The sequence below is a fragment of the Sprattus sprattus genome (assembly GCF_963457725.1).
Source record: "Sprattus sprattus genome assembly, chromosome: 1".
Lineage (NCBI taxonomy): Eukaryota > Metazoa > Chordata > Actinopteri > Clupeiformes > Clupeidae > Sprattus > Sprattus sprattus.
Genome location: NC_137920.1, coordinates 49471330 through 49491343, shown reverse-complemented (window position 1 = coordinate 49491343; position 20014 = coordinate 49471330). Strand labels below are relative to the sequence as shown.

The 20014-nt window shown below is 40.5% G+C and overlaps 1 protein-coding gene across 6 annotated transcripts in view; it reads right to left on the bottom strand.

The window, feature by feature from the left end:
* Positions 1-20014, bottom strand: part of npas2 (neuronal PAS domain protein 2) — a 98452-nt gene that overhangs the window by 68997 nt on the left and 9441 nt on the right. The window contains exon 2 of one of the 6 annotated variants that reach the window (XM_080848124.1): positions 231-401. The exons of the other annotated variants lie outside the window; for them this stretch is intronic. The gene's annotated coding sequence lies outside the window, so the exon portion shown is untranslated. The remainder of the gene's footprint in view (positions 1-230; positions 402-20014) is intronic. 6 annotated transcript variants of the gene reach the window in all.

Here is a 20014-nt window from a genome sequence, read left to right as displayed (position 1 = left end):
TGAGGTTCTACGCTAGTCTAGTTAGCGTATTTGTTGTGAGGGAGGTGTTTGCCGTGGTTCAGACCAGCATAGGGACCGAGGTGACACCTTCCAATCACAAAAAGGAACACTTGTACGATAACGTCCTCTCCAACCTGCCTCAGCCTTGTTATCAGAAAGATACATTTAGTTAGCCATGCTGACTCACTGCCACACAAGTGGAGAAGGAATACAAAATTGAAAATGCCTACCATATCTGATGTAGCAGGTGGCTATATGACTAAAACTACATTGATGAATTATGGTAGTGTATGGGTGGTGAGTTATGGCAGTGAATGGGTTTTTGGTGAATTATGGCAGTGTATGGTTGTATGGTGAACAGTGGCGGCTCCTCCATAAGGGCGATTGGGGCGACGCACTCCCTATGGGAAAAGGAAGAAAATTAAATAAAAAAAAATTCCTGATGTATAAATTCAATTGCACGACTACATGTAAATGTAAATTTCATATTTTTTTTCTGTCGGATTCGACCACTAGACCGTCTGATATGCCTCTGTATGTCATTGTCGAATCAGGTAACAGTCATTCAGTAAGCATAGAGTCGTGATTCAAATGGCCCCGCCCCTTCAGGGCGTTCTTGGGAGAAATGAAAATCGCCCCAGACCTCTCCCATTGACTCCCATGTTAAATGCGTTTTTTTTCACAAAACAGAGCTCTCCGTTTGTGTTTGCACATGCGGACTCACATCAGGCAGGGACTCACATTTGGCAGCGACACTCTCAATGCATTTGCCGGCCAAGAAGACGTGTTGCCGCTGGAAAACGTGTTGAAACCAGAAGTCATCACTTCTCTCCGGTATCTGGTTGGTTAAACCATAGACATGTATAGGTAGACGCCGCCTCCACTGCTTCTCGGCGAAACGCGTCGCCGCCATATTGTTACAGGAGCTCTCTGACGTCAGAGGTCTGTCAAACGTGTCAAACAACCGCAAGTTGCCAGGAGCTGCGGTTTATCTGGATACAAATCACGATAACCTTTTACATTTCGCAACCAATTTCATGGAGTATTCAAGGGTTTATGCTCTACGTGAAGTGTGTGAAAAAGATTTGCCTCTACATTACTTTGAATCTCGCTAGTTAAATCGCCAGTCATTCATGTTCATGGGTCTATGATAAACGCGCACCTTTCTTGCACAGCTCGTGCACTTTGAAAATACTGAGAAGATCTATAAACTATCGAAATAGTGCTTCTTTAGTTACTACGTATTGACCATCATTAAGAGAAAGAGCTTACATCAAATAGTGAGAAACTGGCAGTCAGTGTGTTTTTCATAGTTTAATAGTTCCTTTTCAAGTATGTGCATTAAGAAACCTTGAACAGTGCAACTGGCAATACACAGTTATTTCACAAATCAACATTACAAAAAAAGCTATATCTTTCTATAGCAGTACAAATATACATATCTCAATATATACATACACATCTCAATAGTTGAACTGTAATATAAATAACATAGCATAATACAATATAATATAATGACTCAGTATAATGTGCAATGGAATAACATATGATATATATAATATGTGATACAATATAATATAATGTAATATATTTTAAGTATAGGTATATATTCATATTATATAATATATATATATATATTTGTACATTTGTACAATTTGACATATACAATCATGCTCATAACATTTTCAGATCTATGCAGTGCAATTGACACAATATATAATTTCACACAATATATGATATAATATAATAATTTAATCTAGGCTAGAACCCTTTAAAAAGTATCGTCTTGCTGAGCTTTTTTCGACTGTTGCCAGTCTGTAATTGCAGCGTGCTCAGTTTTGCAATGTGGTGCAGCCTGATTTTGTGGAATATGAATATATACCTATACTTAAAATATATTATATTATATAGTATCACATATTATATATATCATATATATGTTATTCCATTGCACATTATACTGAGTCATTCATTTCTTAATGCACAGTCATTAATTTCTTAATGCACAGTCATTCAAAAAAACACACTGACTGCCAGTATTTCACTATTTGATGTATGCTCTTTCTCTTAATGATGGTCAATACGTAGTAACTAAAGAAGCACTATTTCGATAGTTTATAGAGCTTCTCAGTATTTTCAAAGTGCACGAGCTGTGCAAGAAAAGTGAGCGTTTATTATTATTAGGTTATCGTGATTTGTATCCAGATAAACCGCAGCTCCTGGCAACTTGCGGTTGTTTGACACGTTTGACAGACCTCTGGCGTCAGAGAGCTCCTGTAACAATATGGCGGCGACGCGTTTCGCCGAGGCAACGGGCTGAAGCAGTGGAGGCGCCGTCTGCCTATACATGTCTATGGGTTAAACCGTGTTATCTGACCAGAACAGAAAAAACACAGGACCTTTATTTTATTCTTGTGGAGATATGTCGATTGCCTGACGGTTAATGTTGTATCACGCTGTTAGAGTTCAATTGCAATATTAATAGCGGTTGAATTACCCTTGTGACGGTGTAATTCCTAGCGGTAAATAAACGTTAATACCTTGAATGACTGATTAAGGATATATGTTACACATCACAAACACACGTAATCGATGATTTTTGGGGGAAATTAGATAATTGGTTAGCTTACATTTCAGTATTTTATGGGAGCTGATGGACCTAGCTAGCTAGCTAGCAAATTAATTACACTTGTGTGTCGGTGTAATCGCTACCGGTAAATAAACGAAAACATATTTAACCTGAATGACTGATTAAGGATATAATGTTACTCATCACAAACACATGTAATCGATGATTTTCGGGGGAAATTAGATAATTGGTTAGCTAACATTTCAGTATTTTACGGGAGCTGATGGACCTAGCTAGCTATATGGTGTTTAGGAAGATCAAGCTTGTTATACTTTGTGGATAGCTCAAGCCAGCACAGTCGTAATCGATGGTTTTAGGGGAAAATTAGAGTATTGGTTATCTTAAACTACAGTGTTTTACGCGAGCTAATTGACCTAGCTGTGTAATATGCACCCTCTGTCAAACGGTTGTGGTCAGCTGGTGAGGGAAATGAAGTTTACGCGCCTAAAATGTATGGATGAAATTTATTACGGTTCATCCTCGCAAATGCTATGAAACCGAGGTTGATATCTCCCCATACTATAATTGTTTTCCGCGAGGGTGTATGGATGTATTGTTTGTTTCCTAGACATTACTATACTGTGTTTAGGTTAGCTAAAGCTAGCACTGTCACAGGCACAAACGCACGTATAGGCACACACACACACACAGCCCGCAAAATGCAAGCTGTTAATAAGTCATTGGGATGGCCCTTAAAAGGACCGTTGGTTTGCTCAGAGGACTAATATGCTAGGACTAATTTTACATGTTCAATTATATTAGCCATGAGCAGGGCGTTACCAGATGGGTTCAAATGAACTCCGTCCTTACGGAATATAGCCATGGAGCGGCTAATGTTTTTATGAGTTATAAAACTCATGCCCAATTGCCGTAAGAATGACCCCACCGATTTATTAATATTCCTACGTGACTTGTCGAGCAGACCTGGGGCGTCACAGGTACCTCTCATCCACACTCTACGTGCGCAGATATCCGAAAAAATGATCTGGGTAACTGGGAACATGGACATGACTAACGATAAATCATTAATCACCCGGCGTATAAGTCCAGTTCCCTTGCTATATCCCAGATCGTTCCCTCCGAGGTGAATGACAAGTACCTGTGGTGCAGTCCGTTTGCATTTCTCTGCTTCAAGCAAAGGTATTAGCTGGTCCCACTTCATACCCCTACGACCAAGCCAATGAACTTTACCGAGAAGAGAAAGCTCGGGAACCGGTACGGTCTGGCTATGTCTCTCGAGCCAGTGAACCCATGAGTCGCCAATCAACCAAATTGTGGGTAAAGCCGTCATGATGTATGTTTAAATGAATAGAAAATTCTTGTGACCTAGACCCTTAAAGTCCGTTGTGTGCATTCGTGGACATAAGAGATATGTACGAGTGGATTAAATATTGCGCGTTTAATAGTTATTGGTGTAGGTAGTGTTCCAACGACTGTCATTGGTGGATACAATGTCACACATTTGATATAACATACTGTTGCTATCGCGTATCTTTCCACTGTACTCTTCACTGTACTCGAGTCACAACTCACAAAGTTTGAAAGACTTGAAAACTTGGAGACCAGAAGACCAGACAATCCTTTTTGAAGACAAAAGCCTCTGTTGAAGTTACCCAACTTCAGCAGCTTACACATCCTCCATCCAGCTAAGGTAAGTTAATTTACTTGATTTTCATTACAACTTTTACTTAATAGTAACAAGTAAACGTAACGTTAGCACACAGTCGCATAGCCTGCTGTTAAATGCTGTCAGTTAGCAAAACTACTATTGCGCGTTATATTAATATAATATTGCGTTATGGGTGAAATTTAACAACGCTCAGTCAAGTAAATGCAGCTACAGGGGGATTTAAATCTATCCTAGTGTAATTAATATTTCCGCGAGGGGGCATTATCGCTTTTTTCCCCTGTTTTTTTACGTGGTTGTGTGTCAAAGATATTGTACATTGTAGCATAGCCTCATCTGCTGTCAAACCGTTGGTGGGCTGCGCCTAACGTTACCACGGGGAAAATAAAGCACTTATTTTGCGCGCCTAAACGTTATGGATGAAATTTAGCAACAACACTCAGTCAAGTAAATGCAGCGACACGGGGATTTAAATCTATCCTAGTGTAATTAATATTTCCGCGAGGGGGCATTATTGCTTTTTTTCTGTTTTTTACCTGGTTGTGTGTCAAAGATATTGTACATTGTAGCGTAGCCTCATCTGCTGTCAAACCGTTAGTGGGCTGCGCCTAAAGTTACCACAGCGAAAATAGACTTTACGCGCCTTTATTTTATGGGTGATATTAAGCAGGTTAAATGCAGCGCAACAGGGATTTATATCTCCCCTTGCTACATATATATACATATGTATATATAAAGACAAATATTTACAAACTTTGTATTGGTTCTCATCACTAATGCTATTATTTTCTCTCTCCTTCTTCTTGTTTGCGACAGTGTGCGTCATTGTGTTTCGTGTTTTTCACTACCTTCAGTGAATGCATAGCTTCATTTAACATTTTTATTAGTTAGTAAAATTATAAGTCCATAATGGAGGGTTTTGCACGGCTGGCGGCAATTCGTCACTACGTTGTTACTGGTTTCCACACACCAGGGAATTCTGGGTTGCAGAAGTCTTCTGTTTGTAGGGCAGCAAAGAACTATGTATTTGATTTAATTGGGCCGCTCGCAATGACCCCCCGGGGTTACACTCATATTTTGACTTTTACAGATTTGTTCTCCAAGTGGGTCATAGCTAGGCCTCTGATGGGCAAGGACGGTCCAGGGGTAGGACTTAGTGTGGCAAATGCTCTATTGGAACATGGTGGTGTACGTAAGATTATAACTGATCTAGGTAGAGAGTTTGTGAATAAATGTAATGAAGCACTTTTTGAAACTTTTGGGGTGCAGCATGCAATGACTTCGGCCTACCACCCACAGAGCAATGGGCAAGATGAGCGCTCAAATCAGAATATTAAGCGCCATCTTGCAAAGTATTGTAATACGGAGCAGAGTGACTGGGACGTTTATCTACAACACGCTGTCTATTCAATTAACACCTCTAAACAGCGTTCATCAAAGGTGACTCCGTATTTCGCTATTTATGGGGTTCATCCCGGTAGCAGCGCCGATCCAAAGGTGGATGACTATGAGATAGATAATAGTGAAGAGACGCTGCAGAGGGCAGACATGCTTGCAGAAGTTCATGCAAAGGTTCAGGCGAACATAGCAATCGCCCAGAGTAAACAGAAAGCGTATTTTGAAACAGAATCATTAGGTTAAACGTTTTGATGTCAAGGAGGGCGATGAGGTCCTCTTGGCAGTTAACAAGAAAGCGGTTAAGTTAGGTAATGGAATGAAGGAACGTTGGGCAGGACCATTTAAGGTTGAGGCCATGTCAGACAAGGGAGTGACCACTCTTGTTGACAGTGTTGACAGTATTTCAAAGCGACGTCAGAAGGTTAATGTTCGCCATTTGAAGCCGTATGTCCGGCGAACAGACACGGCTAAAGATGTCGACATTGCCTCTGACGTCCCGGAACTAACAGTTTTGTGCGACATCTCGGAGGAGGCTGTCAATGGTGAATGTAGGTATTTTTGCATTTATACGTTTCTCCATGGGTAGTGTCATGTCAAGTGGAATGTAATTGGAATATGTGTTTTATGTAAATTTTTCCTAAAAGTTGAGGTTGTTGGTGATCACACATACAGCAGACATTGGTAAGGGCACAACCTTGAACAGAGAACAAACATATACTGTACATGTATGTATTTAGATGTTTATACAGCAGATGCTGAATTTTTTTGTCTTTGTGTGTATGATTTTATTCCAGTTTCAGAACTTCCTACTGTCTCCGCAAGTTCAGAGGACGAGGTACATTTTCTAAAATGTATTGTGTTCATGTCAATGCATTCATTTTCTTCTGCGTTTGCTCTGTTGATTATTTAACTCATTCAATGTTTCTCTGTATGTAGTTTCTAACTTTGGAGGACAAGTTCCCTGTGCCTATAGTTGCAAAGGTAAAATGGTCTTTAGTTTGTCACCATCTTTTCCAATAGGTAGTGGTTTGGGGTGGCCATTATGTGGGCTTACTTCTGTACACATGCTTCCAATCCATCAGGTACTGACGCAACAGATCCGCAACGCATTATTCCCATTATGTTGTCATCTGATTTCTTTATCTTTCTTGTAGATTGTGAATACGTGCATTGCAGTGATTGTTGCAGATCACAAACAATGTTCCACTGTAAGTAGTTTTCTATTTTCGGTCTAGTCTGATAGCCTACCAGTTTCTGATATTGTTTTGTAGATGTTTATACTGGTTTTTCTTTGTCTTCACAGGACAAAGCAGTGTTCCACAGCCTAACCACAGACGCATTCACGTTGTGGTGGCGTGACTGGGAACGGCATAGTTGTATTAGCGATAGAGTTTTAAGCGAAATCAATGGCATTAAGTCAGATGGCGTGCTATTGCCACGTCTCGTTGGTTTAGGCTCTCCTGAACGTGGCAACCATTTTATTTTATGGGTAATTAATGGTACCCAGAAAAATATCCAAATTTTTGATTCACTAGGAATGTACAACAGTTTAGAATCACAGGACAGATTAGTCTTGGCCAATGCATTTAGAAATGTGTTAGCTGATCTGTCCCTTTGGGACGTTGTGCCTCCACCAAAGTGGATACAGACAGACAGTACTAACTGTGGTGTTTTTGTCTGCACAGCAGCAGAGTCTTTAGTCAGGGGTATCAAGATGGAGAACAAAGAATTAACGAAAGCACAGCTCTCCCATCTCAGGCTGTACCATGCAGCACAATTATGTAAATTTGTGTTAAAATAATTCTTTAGCTGTATAGGTTCGGTCAGCCAGCGGACACCCGGGGTTGTTAAAATGCGTGGTAATGTAGGTGTACAGGTTCGGTCAGTGGACACCTGGGGTTAGATGCGTGGTACTGTAGCTGTACAGGTTTTAAAAACAAGTTTATGCTTTGCAGTTTGTCTTGTATATCTCCACAGGTCTCCAGAATTAAACACATCAAGACTCAGTTAATTTGGACTGACTACAGCATACAAGACCCTCCACCTGAAGACTGGCATCTATCTTCCTTCAATCACCTACACTAAATGTCTTACATTGAAATAAAAAATAAATCCTGTACATCTGCAATATTGTCTATTGAATTTTAGTTAAATTGTGCAAATATTATATGGCATCAGCTACTGTGCTATAAGAACATTGCTTGTTATATCAGGGGCACTGTGGTTCTCTCAATTTCCCCCGTAAAAAGCAAGCAAGCAACCTATCAATCAATGTGAAACGTATTTATTGAAATATCTACTGATGGCTGTTATGTTTTAGTTGTCAGATGTCAGTACATAACTTCAATTTCAGAAAGATTATGGCAAGATTATATTTGTTTCAAAGACATCAATTGAAAACTGTTTGATGATAATTTTGATCTCTGACAAGCTGCTGCTGGGAAGTGGACAGATTGTAAACCAATGTTACGATGTAAACAACCAAGATGAACTAAAATTGTGAGGAATAGTGCTATTTTTTATTTTATTTTTATAACAATTTCTGAAATAAAGAAACAATTTTTCATTTTCGGTAACTCATTTCAATAACATGATGCATAGGAGGAGGTGTTAGGCTACCTTGTAACTATTAATAGCTTATTTGTCACGGTGTTAACGTTTGATTAGCACGCTAGCTGAGTATTTTGGTCATATAGCTTCGTAAAAGTTCGGTTAACAAGTAACAAGTGTGTTTAGTTTTATGACTTCGTAAAAGTTTGGTCAACAAGTCAGTTGAGTATTGAGTCGTATAACTTCACATAAATAATAAATAAATAAATAAAACGATCGTTTAAACGTCAGGCGATCAAGACAAGTTCAACGAAAAATTAAAGGTCCTGGTATTAGCCAATCAAACGGAGTAAATCACCCACTTCCGGTTTCAACACGTTTTCCAGCGGCAACACGTCTTCTTGGCCGACAGCAGTCTCTATGGCTTCCGGGAAGGCTAGCCCCATAGACATGTATAGATAGACGCCGCCTCCACTGCTTCAGCCCGTTGCCTCGGCGAAACGCGTCGCCGCCATTTTGGGAAAGGAGCTCTCTGCCGTCAGAGGTCTGTCAGACGTGTCAAACTAGCGCAAGTTGCCAGGAGCTGCGGTTTATCTGGATAAAAATCACGATAACCTTTTACATTTCGCAACCAATTTCATGGAGTATTCAAGGGTTTATGCTCTACGTGAAGTGTGTGAAAAAGATTTGCCTCTACGTTACTTTGAATCTCGCTAGTTAAATCGCCAGTCATACATGTGCATGGGTCTATAATAAACGCTCACTTTTCTTGCAAAGCTCGTGCATTTTGAAAATACTGAGAAGATCTATAAACTATCGAAATAGTGCTTCTTTAGTTACTAGTATTGACCATCATTAAGAGAAAGAGCATACATCAAATAGTGAGAAACTGGCAGTCAGTGTGTTTTTCATAGTTTAATAGTTCCTTTTCAAGTATGTGCATTAAGAAACCTTGAACAGTGCAATTGGCAATACACAGTTATTTCACAATTATATATTGTGTCAATTGCACTGCATAGATCTGAAAATGTTAAGAGCATGATTGTATATTATGTCAAATTGTACAAATGTACACACACATATATATATATATATATATATATATATATATATATATATTATAATATGAATATATACTTATACTTAAAATATATTATATTGTATCACATATTATATACATCATATATATGTTATTCCATTGCACATTATACTGAGTCATTATATTATATTGTATTATATATATGCTATGTTATTTATATTACAGTTCAACTATTGAGATGTGTAGGCTATGTATATATTGAGATGTGTATATTTTTACTGCTATAGAATTATATAGCTTTTTTTTGTAATGTTGATTTGTGAAATAACTGTGTATTGCCAATTGCACTGTTCAAGGTTTCTTAATGCACATACTTGAAAAGGAACTATTAAACTATGAAAAACACACTGACTGCCAGTTTCTCACTATTTGATGTATGCTCTTTCTCTTAATGATGGTCAATACGTAGTAACTAAAGAAGCACTATTTCGATAGTTTATAGATCTTCTCAGTATTTTCAAAATGCACGAGCTTTGCAAGAAAAGTGAGTGTTTATTATAGACCCATGCACATGTATGACTGGCGATTAAACTAGCGAGATTCAAAGTAACGTAGAGGCAAATCTTTTTCACACACTTCACGTAGAGCATAAACCCTTGAATACTCCATGAAATTGGTTGCGAAATGTAAAAGGTTATCGTGATTTTTATCCAGATAAACCGCAGCTCCTGGCAACTTGCGCTAGTTTGACACGTCTGACAGACATCTGACGGTAGAGAGCTCCTTTCCCAAAATGGCGGCGACGCGTTTCACCGAGAAGCAGTGGAGGCGGTGTCTACCTATACATGTCTATGGCTAGCCCTATACATGTCTATGGGGCTAGCCCCTCCAAGTCTAGTCATAAGAAACGACGCAAAAGCCTATGGTAAAAGCCAATGAGGACGTCACACAGCTTCGACAAATGTCAAGATGGCACCTGTTCAGCACAACAACTCCATCCGCTCTTTGACAGAAACTTCTTTTTAGTCAGCGTAATAATGAAGATAAATTGACCAAAAAAACAATTAGGACTTCCTAGACCAAAAGTATCCATTCAACAGTTTTCTACAAAGGGAGGGAAATTGAAACAAAAGAAATTTGCGGTCGTGATGTGGCTAACGCGGTCTGTATTTCAATATACCACTGTCACTTTTCATAGGTTTCACAGTGTGAACTAACTTTGAATAATTTTTTATGTGATGACTTATTTTGATTTTGTAAGCCAATACGTTCAAGATCAGTCAATAAATATCGTTGGTTTTGACGTATGTTGCCCCCTTCTTTATGTTGTTAGTGGACATATCATGTGTCCTGTTCAGCTATGTTACATCATACAACATTTGAGACGTGTGCATAATGAAAAAGTGGGATCATTTAATGTGGAGCCACATCATGTTTGCTTATGAAGGCTCCTGAATGTAACTTTCTTCCATAGCGTTCCACTTGTATCTTGCTACTCTAGCTATGTAGAAAGAGGGGAGATATTACTGTTGGTTGCTGCCAATAGTGGACAAAAAGGTATTGCTGTATGAGTAAATCGGATAACTTAATGTACCTACTGAATTGCCCCCCCTGAGAATTTTTTCAGGAGCCGCCACTGAGGGTGAATTATGGCAGTGAATGGGTGTGTGGTGAATTATGGCAGTGTATTGGTGTTTGGTGAATTATGGCAGTGTATGGCTGTATAGTGAATTATGGCAGTGTATGGGTGTATGGTGAATTATGGCCGTGTATGGGTGTATGGTGAATTATGGGAGTGTATGCAGTGGTCAAGTTGTAAGAAAAAGCCAGGGGGGATGGTGGATCTGTGATCCTGCTAGGGGGGTCCGGGGGCATGCCCCCCCCGGAGATTAAAATGGTGACTTATATTTTGATTATTGTTTAAGCACAAAGATAATTATTATATTCTATTACTGTAAAACAACATGCATGCTATGGATATATTTCGTGTCAGATAGCCCTGTCATTGATCTTGACCAAGGCACCTCAGAATTAGAGTTGGTCCCATGGCTACCACTTAGGGTAAATGCAGAGGACAAATTGATGCAAGTGCAACTTCATACTGATACCTATAAATCTACTGGGAATTCATCCATTTAATGTTGAAACAAAACCTCACAAAGCATTGTAAATGAACATGAATCCTCTCAAGTCAAGTCCATTTTAATTCAAGTGCAAGAACATGGATTAAACAAATGTATCATTTACAAAATCTGAAAATACTACATATAATATCATATCAGTGGGTTTTCTAGAAAAAAATAGTATCAGGGAGCACAACCCGCGCCAAGCCGAGGGAGCGACACGGCCCAGGCGGCGGATGGTGCGGAGTGAAGCATTTGAAAAATTGAAGCTTAAATGGTAGCCTACATTCTGAGGCTATCTTAGAGAGAAATTCTAGCTCTTGTGGTCATCCTGAAATACAAGACATTATCAACTGTTGAGCAACTGTTTAACCTTTGATAGAAGTGTACAACTTTACCTTGTAAATGAACACATTTCAAAATATTGGCCAAACTTTTATTTACTAGGCCTTGGATTGTTCTTGCATACACAAAATTATGTGTCTCTTCCAATTGTACACACTAACCAGCGTTATACCACTAGTTCAGTTCATAGTTTATAATAAAAAAATAAAAAAATCACAGCTCCAAAAAATGAACTTTTTTTCAATATGTTGAGAGCTATAATTTTTAAAGTCTCTATCTGTCTGCAATACCGCTCTCTGCCTCTACGCAACTTCGGCGCTCTCACGCACGGGCATAGACAGTAGAATGAAATTAAATGCGATCAGACGCAACACTGCAGGTATTACAGGTTAATCCTCATCAGACGGTTCACTCTCATCAGTTGCATTTGGCCTCTGAAAAAAGCTTTTAAGGCTAGTCTGCTTGGCCATGTTTGATCCTTCTCACTCATCCGCTCCTTGTTTGTAACCGACGGGTTGCGCTTGATTTAAAATGCAGCATATGCGTGTTGTTTAATAACTGTCAGACGGCAGAATAGCCTGTTCCATTAAAACATAATAAAGGCAGTGCACGTTTGCTTTATAGGCCTTAATATTAGGATTGTTGTCAAATTCAGATTGTGTTTGCGGGGCGGGATTTTTAAGAAATTCCAATCAGACAATTTGACCGTTACGCTAACTGACGTGACATATGCATACATAAAAATGTAGAATGTTGAAAATTAAATAGTGGCAATATTTCCACATTAATTGATCAAATAACAGGGGATGGGAAGGGGGGATGGCCGTTTCATAAGGGGGATGGTTTTGACCATTTTAATACCTAAGGGGGATGCCATCCCCCCTCAACTCGACTACTGAGTGTATGGGTGTATGGTGTGTAAGATGTGATAGTTATCTAATGCCTCATGGGGCCGTGTTGAACTGGCAAATGGGATTTTCACTAAAGGAGATGAGACATAATTTCCTTCAGCAAAACAATGAACAACATTTTTTCTGTCAGCCTTTCATTCGTTTTGTGGGATATTCTTGTATGTAATGATAGATAAAAAGGCACAAACTAATTAAACCTTGTCGAAGTCCATAATTAAGATGACCCGCTTTTCATTTAACACTGTGCCACTTTTTGTCACGTTAAAAAACACTGATAACTGATAATGAAACCGGAGGCAGAGAGAAAGGGGGTCAGCTGACTGATCTCTACATCAACAAATACACTGTGCCATTTGCCTTTAACATCATAAGGCCCACACAAATATCAGAAAGCATTCAAGTTCTTTAAACTCTGCAAAAGGGCTGATGATTTACAGTTCTTTAAGAGCAATTAGTTGATGAGGAAATGACTTAATTATACTATTGCAGTGAAAAATGAAACAATGTAATAAACAGTACAACTGTGTACTACTGAACAATGAAATGTGTGGAAGTTTCAATCTATATAACTATGTTATAAAATGCATACACCCATACCCCCACAAATGTATATGTAGTTTCTGCTGATGTCATTCCCCTCAGTGTGAGAGAGGGGGGCCTGGGTGGTTCTTCATGTGCCATTCACATACATCTGAGTGGAGTTCAAGCAAGCCCAGGTGAATGAGTGAGAGCAGAGAGCGGGGCCTAGGTGGTTCTTCATGTCCCATTTACACACATCTGAGTGGAGTTCATGCCAAGGTGAATGCTGGGACTTGGTCTGACATGAGCCTGCAGGCCTATACAGGTTCCAGCCCGAGGCCATCGAGTCGGAGGTTGATGTATGATTCATAAAGATCTCCCGCATTTTCTGCATTATTCAGCAACCTACGTGAGATTACTTCCCCTCCAATATGTAGGTCAGACGATTGGATCTCTCTCTCTCTCGCTCTCTCAGCGGAAGCGGAAGTGAGTGTGCGTGGTGAGCGGAGTGCGTTGAGTGTGGGTGTGACAGGTTTGCCGTCTGTGGCTTTCTAACTCTTCTAACTTTGTTTGCGTGTTTGTATTGTGTCTTTTTGTGTATATATATATACTTTAGATTTGACCATTAGGTGGTCTACTTATTCTGTGTCTTTGGCTGTTTTTCCCGGAGGTGCTTCCCGGCTTTTGCCGGGTGCGTGGCACCTCGGGGAACAATGGACTTTGAATATTTAACCCGGCGCCATGGCGTAAAAATAGAGTCAAAGTTAAGCATTGAAGATGTAAGTCTAACTATGGGGAAGCTAGTAGGCTACGAAAATGTAGTTTCTGCTTCGAGAATGAACCAAGCAATTGTTCTATTTTTTAGCTCAATCGATAAAGCCCACGAGGTCATTATAAATGGCATTAGGTCTACTATTGGGGGCGAATTTACGCCCGTGCTTCCTCTCAGTAGTCCTGCAAGGAAAATCACACTGTCTAATGTCCCTCCCTTTATTAAAGACGAGGTTATTGTACGCGAGTTATCTCGCTTTGGAAAAGTAGTTTCTCCTATTAGGAAAATTTCCCTGGGTTGCAAGTCATGGTGTCTTTTAGAAGACAGGTTTACATGGTCCTGAAAAATGGACAGGCTGACCTCGAACTTAGTTTCAAATGTAAAGTAGAGGGTTTTGATTATGTAGTGTTTGCTACGCCAAATTCGATGATGAAGTGTTACAGGTGTGGGGGAATAGGGCACCTGGCGAGAGCCTGTCCGGGAAAAGGGGAGGAAACTGCGGGAACCCCTGCTGACTCTCCCGCGTCAGATCCACCTGCACCTGATTCCCTTTCGACTGGCCCTGTCTTGTCGGACCGCCTAGCGCCTCCGGCTGGTGAGCCGGCCACGGGTGGGTCTGTTGTGGCTGAACCTGTCGTTACTGAACCTGTGGTGTTTGACCGGGCGGTGAAGGAGGCTGCTGTGGCAGAGTGTGAGGTGGCTGAGCTCATTTCCCTTGACTCAGTCACAGACTTGTCTGGTCCTCGTGAGGAAAAGACTGGATTATCAATGTCGGGTGTGGTAGCAGCGATGGAAACGGAGACACGTTTCAAAGTACCAGCTTTGAAGAGAAAGTTGGTGGTAAAGGCAGAGGTTAACAGTGATGATAATGACGATGAGTCTGTGGGGTCTGACGGGTCTGAGTGTTCAGTGGGTGATTTGAACACATCTGGAGAAAGTTTTCCAGTGTACTACAAAGTGACGGAGATCCGTTGCATTCTGCGTGACAGCAAAGGTGAAAAAAACGTTAACATTGTTTTTTTCCGGTTGATCAATGTTTTTTTTCGGTTGATCAATGATATTGCCTGTAACATAAGAGAGGGTGCCTTTGATGAGGAGGAGGTTGCACGCCTCCGCAGGTATTTAAACTGCAAAATGAGTGGTCAAATTAAATGTTGTTAAATTCAGAATTAGTATTGATTTTCCTTTCTGTTGTGCTTGTGTTGGTTTCTTTACTGTGGTGTGTGTATAGGTGGTGGTGAAAGGATCTGTCTGGTAACTTGTAACTGTTGTACAATAAAAAGTTTGTTCAAAATCAAATCTCTCTCTCTGGGTCATTTTTTTTGTATAGCGCCATAACAATACAATTGCCTCTAGGCGCTTAACAGAGCCCAGAGCCTAAACCCCCTTAGTGCATGCAAACCATTTTACTGTTGCAGTCATGCAAGTCTCGCCCTCTGTCACACAATAAACGGGCGTGTTGCTGTATACGTGGGGTATGTCTACCAAAAATGATTGAACCCATCCCCTATGAGTCAAGCTGCTCATGTCACATCAGTAAACTAAATACAACTGACAAGAGAACATCTCTGTCTAACATAGCTTCAACATGAGAGTATGCTTCTATCATATATATACGTATTTTATATACAATATATATATATATATATATATATAAGATAAGATAAGCTAACAATGTTTCATCATATGATATAATATCATATCATATATAAGATACCAATATTTGCCTCCCAATTATCCATTGTTTGTGTATACATCAGTCTGTGTTCAAAGCTATCAAATATCAAATTAACCCGGAGAAAGGATTTATTGAAACCCATACAAGTCAATATATCAAAATGATTTTTTTTTTTAATTAAAGCAGCCTCTGGTTGCAAAAAAAAAAAAAAAAAAAACGCGCAAGAAATATAACAGTAGCAGTGGTGTTGATGTGAATTGGTGACTTTAACAAATCACCATATCTTACGACCGGGGGCATAAACACATAAAACTAAATAATGTATTAAAGCTTTCAAAATGGCCTCAGCCATAATTTCATTAATATTGAAATAACTCAAATGATTTACACTGCCTATTTCCACTCTTCATTTCACCAGAGATGTAGAAACAGAGAGCAGAGGAGAGAAAACAAATGACATTTGCTGGTTCTGGTTTTCAGGACGAGGAGTTTCTGACAGGTCTCAAACACTGAACAGCCTGCTGGGGGAGGGCTGAGATTAATCTAACCTGATTCATAATTACCCTCTGCTGTTTTCCAGATTGAAAATAACATTATCTCCAGCGGCTTTTCTGCAATGTTCTTTAGTTTGTTTTGTCATCTTTCGTACTGTGTGTAATTATTCCATCACTGAACTAATCAAACAATTCTGCAGCATAACATGGGCGAAGTTAATGAAATACTGTACATTATGTTATAGATATGTTATGCTATGATACATATGCTGCCTTAATCTTCATACAGTCCCTATGAACGACATTTTGAATGAAAACTGTTTTAAAGGAAAAGGAAGACCTGAGCCTAATGGAAGTGTAAGAGAGATAAACCCAATTAGTCCGAAGGGAAGCAGGTGAGGGAGAACAAGATGGATTAACCCTGCCCTCTCACACACCCCACCTTACATCACTGGCCAGTCGATATGTTCACCCAGCAATCACTGCTCTGATCCTGTGAGCTCCACTAAACACTAGAGTCAGTGCTGCACTAAACTGATCTCGTCTCCCTCAAAACACGTGGTGGTGGTCTGGTTGATCAAGCATGGAGATTTTTTCATTAGGCAACAGCTTGTGTACGGCATATGGATTAATGACTTCATTCAATCAGACTGTTCTCTCTCTCTCTCTCTCTCTCTATTATGGTTGAACTGTAGTGTCTGCCACGGTACATGAACTTCACTTCCACACCAGTGCTATACCACCCTAATGGATTCGGTTAAATATTTTCCTATGACAATTTGATTATATCTAAGAACCTCATAGTTTATATCATTGAGTCTGTCCAAACCTAGTCATACCATTTCAACCTCTGACCTTATGAATTCCCCACGCCCTGTTAACCAATAGATCTCAGCTAAGGTTAATCTCTCTGAAAAAAAGACTCTTACAGAGATAAATGTAGCTCTGATACTACTATGTATTCACTTTAGCAGGCAAAAAATGCTTACTAATAACATTGCCCATCTTAACGGCAGTAAAAAGTCCTTCTCCCATGACTAAGTGCGGGCAGATGCATTATGTCCATGAAGTCAGAGTGAGTCACACGAGGAGAGCGTGGGCCCGAGCTGCAGCCATATGCCTCCGGGGTATGTGTTGGTGGGTGACTGTTGCGCGCGCGCGCACACACACACACACACACACACACACACACACACACACACACACACACACACACACACACACACACACACACACACACACACACACACACACACACACACACACACACACACACACACACACACACACACACACACACACACACACACCTGTTCCAGCATGGTGATGGCCAGAGATGAGGGATGCTAGACCATCCTCATGGTTGTCACCATCACCATCAGTGACACCCCTGCACACCTAAAAAAAAACACTGCCATAGAATTCAAGCATGTGTCCCTTCTACACTCCTCCTATGCCTTGCTTCCTCTTTCAGTCTGTTTCTCTCCATCCTCAGTCCCTCTTTTCTGTCCCTCTCCCTCTCACACACACTGCTATCCCCCAGAACAGAACAGAACAGAACATAAGTCATTACTCTTCAGTCTGCTCTCAGTCCTGCCACATGCTTCCCCACAAATGTTCAGCCTCAGCAGCCTACTTCCTTTCCCAATCTCTGTGTTTATAGGAGAGAGAGAAGGTAGGTCTAATGTTACTCCATTTTCATTTACTTGGAGGAGGATATTAGAGCAGCCTAGTTTTTCATTTTCTAAGCCTGGGTTTTCTCCTGCTTGTTAACTGAGACCTGGCTGGCTTATGTTATGTCCTCTGTAGCAGTCATAACATTAGCCCATGAGCGCTCCGTAAACATTACTCCCCGTCTTCAAAACCCCTCAAAATGCACCCCCCACTGCTCGCGGTCCACCGTTACGACTCCTGACCAGCCATGTTGATGTTGTTGGTTTCAGCTGTGCCTCAAGCGAGCTCTGCAACATTAGGCCGTGTAGTTGAATTGCCCTGCCAAGGTGTACTATGTTTCAGGGTCAGCTGGCCCTTACTCAATTGACAGAGATGTGTGTGTGTGTGTGTGTGTGTGTGTGTGTGTGTGTGTGTGTGTATTTTCCCTTGCAGTCAATTTACAGCAATGATGCACTGCCTAGTCAGCCAAATCTGAAACCTACAAGAATGCCACAAGTGCAATATCAGTTTATCCAGTTGAAAAGGTAAGAGATACACTTTAACCACAACACAACCACAAGTCTTATTCCATTGTATTTTTCAGTGATAAAATATCCTCTATCTATGACATATCTGAACCTTGCATTCAATGACACACAACATATTTTTTCATGACACATTTTTGTTTGCAATTCATCTGCAATTTGCTTTCCACGTGTGTGTCCCTTTGAATAAAAGCATATGCTAAATGCCTGTGCTTGAATAATAGTAAGTAGTTAGTAATTGTGATGATTTTGACAATTTCCATGAGGTTGTGTCAGTGTTATAGACATTATCTTTAGTGTTCTTTTCTCAAACTCTTTCCTAAGTGTGATTACAGACTGTGCAAACACCTCATTCATGGGAAGGAACATGTGTTCCAATGGAAAATATCAACACACTAAAAAACTCAGCACACTGGAAAATTAAATGTTCTTCCATAAACAACAGGGCCGGAAGAGACGGGGCGATAAGTGCAGATTCCGGCGCCAGATCTAAAGCACATTAGATCAGGGCCAGAGTTGTTAATAATCTTAAGTAAGATAATATTCCATCATATAACTGGCCTTACAGTGGGACACCTAATATACAATCTCATATAATCTTATATTTTATTTGATTTTATGTAGTGACTAACACCCATTCAAGGGGTAAAGAATAATTACTTGAACTGCCAACTGATACTCTGAACCCACAGATCTGAAAATAGCTCAACTCAAGGTAATGAGAAGAAAGACTACTTAAACTTTTCTGAGACTCATGGTAAGGAGAAGAAAGACTACTTAAACCTTTCAGATACTCATGGTAAGGAGAAAACATACTACTTTCAGAGAAAGGCTCAAGAGAGTCCTTCAAATGAAACCTGTGAGTTCACACAATATCATACTCCACACCAACTAAACATAACTGACAAACAGCAACAGCCACAGCCACACCATCTATCAGGTTAAGCATGTCCCTTTCCTTCCTTCAACGGTTGACCTATCGTTCAAACAGTGTCTGGGCACACGAACCGCCACAGGCTCACCCTCAACGCTCCTGGGCCCCGGGCCACGCCTAAGTCTCGACAGTGACCTCTCGCCTGCCTGCAAAGGCCCAGATAAAGACAGGATTACCCCACAGGCCCGGAAATATCTGCAGCCACGAGGGGAGGAGGACCAGAATAGGCATGGAGGGCCCAGCTAGTGGCCGCTAGTGGAGCTAGGAGACTGTATACACCACAGCCTAGAGAGAACGACGCCTCCAACTCTTCCAGGAATTCGTAGAAGGCACAGGTATGGCTGACAGGGCTGAGGCTCACAGCATTTAAAATAGCTGAGATTTAAGTGTTTTCACCTTACAGGTCATGCAGGCACTCACTGAGGCACATATAAGACATGCGCACACATACACACTGAGGTACACACATAGACATGCGCACATACACATTGAGGCACACACATAGACATGCACGCACACACATACACACACATAGACATGAACCCACATACACACTGAGGCACATACATAGACATGCACACACAAAGACATGAACCCACATATACACTGAGGCACATACATAGACATGCACACACATACACACACAGACATGAACCCACATACACACTGAGGCACATACATAGACATGCACACACATACACACACACAGACATGAACCCACATATACACTGAGGCACATACATAGACATGCACACACATACACACACATAGACATGCACCCACATACACATTGAGGC